This window comes from Leiobunum rupestre, chromosome 1, assembly GCF_980474605.1.
Source record: "Leiobunum rupestre chromosome 1, qqLeiRupe1.1.hap1, whole genome shotgun sequence".
Taxonomy (NCBI): domain Eukaryota; kingdom Metazoa; phylum Arthropoda; class Arachnida; order Opiliones; family Sclerosomatidae; genus Leiobunum; species Leiobunum rupestre.
In genome coordinates this window covers 87,016,494-87,022,058 of record NC_143384.1, presented here as the reverse complement: position 1 = coordinate 87,022,058, position 5,565 = coordinate 87,016,494, and positions in this window count along the sequence as shown.

Below are 5,565 nucleotides of genomic sequence, written 5' to 3'. Positions count from 1 at the left end.
CGTTTTTGCTTAACTGTGGTACCGGATCCCTGCAGAGCTGGGCAAAAATTGTGAGCAGCTGTCCAACATGAACGCTCATAATTTTTTACCTTGATTTTTCAAGTGAGCGAGTATTCACGACAGGCGATCTTATTTTATCTATCTTCAACTGAGCAAGGTCAGGGCGAACGCAGAATAGTTTTTTTCACTGGCTGATAAATCACGGCGAGGTGAGCGAGATCGGCCGATCAACGGGCCAATCTTTTCACTTTTGAGTGATAATCCCTCTAGCGGCGCGGCAGTTTTTCAGTTGAAAGCGAATAGCGGGGCGTCGAGAAATATCTTCCCGAATGACGAAATTGGATGTTCAATTTTGAAAACTAGTAGAGGGCGAATCTTGATCACGCTGAGCAATGGCATGGTTTTTTCCTCGAATATCGTTCACCGGGAAGCGAACTTTCATTGAAAATATTTGGTTTTCTCATCGATTTGTCTATTTTTTTTTATAAGTGGCCGTACGAATAATTGTTTACACAACGATTTGTCAATTCTAAAATATGAATTATCTAGGCGGTAATAGAAACATTACGTTTCTACTTTAAATATTCCACACTTTATAATTATTAAGCCTAGTTCGATCACACCGTATAATTAATTGGGCCACTTAATTGTATCCAACTATTTGTAAGCTTGATAATTGCATAGTGTGAAAGGAAAAAAGTGGGAACAATTGTTACAATTGTCCTTTCATTGTATACCTTTTTCTTCCTTACAATTAGTTTGATACAATTAAGTGGGCCAATTAATTGTATAGTGCGAACTGGGCTTAGAATACAGTCGCATTATTGGTTCTTTTTGTGATTATTGTCGTCGCCCCCCCCCCAATTCATCCCGGAAACGTTACAATGATTAACTTGTTCTTTATCATTGTTCGGAATGAATCGGAACTAAGCTTTAACAATGCAAAATATACGATAAACATTTCTGGAAACAAAAATGTAATGTACACAAAAAATAAAGTAGCCCATGGGCTACGGACATAATTTTTAAAGTGCGTAACATAACACTAACTGCCTAACAAAATACAAAATGTTTGAAGAATTATAATAGAGATTAAATGATATATAACATCATACCAAATATATATATTAGTTAAAAAAAATATTTTATTATAAATAATTTATATTTATATTTATTATTAATATTAAATAAATTAATTAATAATAATCAGCTTGACCAATATCCATGTCGTCACTTCAAGAATAAATCATCGTATGTTGTGGGCTGGGCCACAGCTATCGCGAGCGCGACCTAAATAAAGGGTGGAAGGATGGTGTAGACACCAGGCCTGTAGCCAGAGGGAAGCCAATACGGGCGTGAGATGTTATACGCGTGATCTAGCCATTCTTTGGACTCAATCCCCACTTGTCCAATATTGTGTATCCCTCAACCCCTGGTAGACTCATACCCCCTCATCAAAATGTTGCCACATGTTAAATTTAACGTAAGCCTAATTAAAATTAATGCGATTAATAATGATATCGCAATATATATATATGCAAATTAAATTCAAAATTTATTGTTATTTGGTAAATTTTGTTCCTGCGAAATTTAACGTTAACGTATATCAAACCTTTACACGGACGGACTCGCGTGGCTCTGTTTACATTTTTTGTCGGTGTAGGGAGCCTTATTAAGCACTCGCACAATGCTCTAGAAAGCTAGTTTTATTATTTGAGGAAATATAGACGAAATTGTTTAGGACTAATGATATAGAATCGGGAACCAAGTTCAAATCAATTCTTTATTCAACGAAAATAAAAAAATCTGACAATTGAAGAAAAAGCATTTTGCATGTAAAATAAATTAAACAACGCCAGTCTACATGTCTTAGGCAAACCACTATTTGTCCTGAAAGTTCGTGTTGTCCTAATGTGTCCATGGTATCGTCACATATGGTTTTTATTCTTTGCTATATAACTAAATATAGCACGTAAGCGTACTTCAACATAATAGTACCGAAGTACTTTTCTTCCGATTTTTTAGAGATGAGTGGGGTTGGCCACCGGAAGTCCGTCAAAGTCCGCGGGCCGAATAAGGCCTACCCCTTAATTGCTTATGCAGGCTGATATTTCCAAAGCCCTTCGTTTTGAAAGAAGACGTACGACAGTCAAGAATACACACAATCCTGTCGAAAACCCGATTAAAATCAGTGTCACACTGATTTGTTACTTTTCGTCACACGTTGAGAGCAACGTGCGTACTGCTCGGATAAGTGTCACACTTATATTTTTTATGTCTTAATTCTGGTCAAACGTTAGAGAGAAGGTTTACCACTGGGGGATTGAGATAATGAATCTGATATCTTATCACAATCCCCCAATGGTAATCGGAAGATTTTCTCTCTCTCTGCTTTCCCTCTTTCCTCCCCCAATCCCCCAATCGTAATCGCAAGATTTTCTCTCTCTGCTTCCCTCCCCCCTCCCCATTTTCCTGAATTTGTTTTAATCGCGCAGATCTCTGGAGGGTGGAATTTACCCTTCTCTACTCTTAACCCTCCCCTCCCTCGTTAACCATAACAAGTTATTTTAATTTATTTTTTTATTTTAGAACTTTGTTTCCATGATTACGTAAAATTGGTTCTATGACTATTCTGACATTTTACTCGTTTAAAAAGTAATTTATCTATATTAATTAATTCGAAATGGATATATATACAATTTCGTTTCAGCCCTGGCTGAAACGAACTACGCAACTTGTATAAATAATTTAATTAAAAGTTAGAACTTACGTATTTGTAGCGTCTAACAGCAGTATCATCTGACATACGAAGGACAGTCACAATCGTCGTCGTCTTCAGGTACAAGTGAGATGAATTGGTCAACGACAGTAGTTGCTTTTGGCGTAGGTGGAATGTCCCATTCTTGTGAGAGATACTTTGTTTCCGAGGGTGAATTATCCCTCGACGGACAGCGTGGAAAGGAAATGGCATGTTCAAGTTCTGGTACGTCTCTTGATTCCCAGTTGCCTAAGATTCCATGGCACTTGTACCATCGTACATCATCTCCACGTTGAATATAGTAGAATCCAGCTTTCGCTAGTTTATCTTTAGTGACGTGCGGGTTTTTCCAGTGACGAAACGTTTCAAGTCGATACGTTTCATTTTCCATAGTTGGTCTAGACAAAATATGTTCTATAGTTTCAAATGATACATTCACTAAGCCTACATGCTAAACCTAAATTTATCACTTAGCCTACTAAACCAAATTTTCTCAATATGGTTAAATTTCTACGCAAAAATTATCAATATATACGTTTTTTCAATATGCAAATTGTTTGTCTAAAATGTATATATATAGTTTACTACAAAATAAAAATAGTAACTTACTTTCTACGCTAATCTTACCCCCCACGACCTAATTTAGGCCTAATTTTCTGTCTAATATATAAAAGAACGCCTAAAAATTTCATTTTAAATATAATAAAATAGAAACTTACTTTTTTATCTTTGACGGTCGGAAACCCTAAGCCTATGCCGTAAAATAGAGCTCACGAACGGCTGAAAACGGAGCAAAAACTGCGTGACCTACAATGACAGTTCCCTAGGATGAAAAGAAGGCTATGTGACGTGTAGATAAGACTCTTTATTGAGATATCGTAAACTGCATCTAAGTATTGATTCCCATGACTACTCTGGCGTCATGTCTTAAGTACCAGTGAAAAAAACCACTGACGCTATATCACGAGTCCCCAATCAAGAATTTTTGGTACTATAAAATTCCACGTGAAAAAACCCATTGCTCAAATTTCAGTTATCTTATTAAACGTGCGCGCACAGAAAAATGAACGAGTCACGTGAGATTCGGTACGTCACGGGAAATAGGGGAAGTGTCATCACTTGAGCCCTTTTATCAATATATTTAATTAAGGATTATTTAAAAAATTAGATGGCGCCTTGGTACTAAATACAGTAAGCCCAAACTAAAATATGGTAATAGTATGCAATAAAGAACGCAAAACGTATTTATAGGTTTTATTATTATTTTCAATCGCGTTGGTTCTTTTCCTCTGATCTCCTAGTTTCTGCTTATGTCTTTAGTATTTATAAATATGTTCCTATCCATAAACCATTTCCTAACTGGTGGACTTTGTTAAGACTTAAATTTTACTTATAATAATACCCTGAAATACATTTTCCAATACGCAAAAAAAGCTAGACCTAAAAACCTGTAAAGTGTAAATAGCTCAGACTAAATTTCTAAGCCTAACCCATGAAAGTACATTTTAAATAAATCATATCCTAACATGAATGCATTTGTTAAGAATATTTTTTTTTTAAAATACGCTAATTAATTTCGTAAACAAGCATAAATTTTAGTTCGCCCTTCCTCCAAATTATCTAATAGCGCTAGTACATTCTCGATAAATATACAAGTTCTTGGGGAATAAGAGACGTTTTCTTATCAAAGATAAGCCAAGTTTATAGCTTATTGTCATTGGTTCCATAACAAAAACGACATTGTAACGTGATAATGGCTACCCCTATCGAGAATTTTAGGCACTAAAGCTAAGGCGTTGTTAGCCGCCCGTACTGCTAGTAAAAGTCCCCCTCGTAATATCTCCACTCTGCGTAATAATGACCCCATAGCGGTCGCAGGCCCCTCATGAGCTCCGCAGTATTTGCCTCCACCGTCTCAGGCAATAGATGCTGAGAAAAACGCGGATCCCGAGAACGCGCATTTGGCAGCCCCCGCTTCGTCACCTCCTCGAAACGGGGCACCGACGGGGCGCGGGCAGTTCCATACTGGGCTATTTGACCATCAAAATGACCAAATACACGTATATTTGATATTTTCTTGACTTTATGACTGAAAAATTGCTTAAAGGTCCATCTACTTGCTTACACAATTTGTTAAATACTTGGCTTTAAGGCCATCTAAATTAAAGTTAGAAGCGTAGCACTTTGAAAATGCGTTATTCGGCTGAGAAAAATAGTGCTGCTGAAATTATACTCCTTGCATAGTTGTAACTTACCAAACACGTTTTTACCAAGGCTTAGTGTGTTATTTAATATTATAATTCCGACACCACATTGTATGATATTCCCCAACGCGACCATAATTAACATTTTTTCTATTAAAAATAAAGAATTTAACATTAATTATATTAAATCAAAATAGCTCATTATTGAAAATAGAAATAAAGTAAGTGAAACTATCAAACGATTTTGCACCAGGAAATGTGTTAAGGAAATGCGTGGTAAGTTTAACTACCCTTTCACTTGAAATTAATTTAAACAATATCTTATACACTATTTTGCTGTTAAAAATAAACTAAAATAAACTGAAAGATCTTTCTTACCATTTTTTATACAATCATTTGTTTTTATATAGATAACCTGAGCACGGCTATAATATGAACATATACCTAATAAAAATCGGGAATTAAACAAAAACTACCTTAAGTTTACTATTTTTATATTCACACGTCCTCAATTATGCAAATTTTATATTAACATTTCTACTATACATATTTCATAATTAATATTCACATAAATAATTCTTTTTTATATAAAATCGTACAATT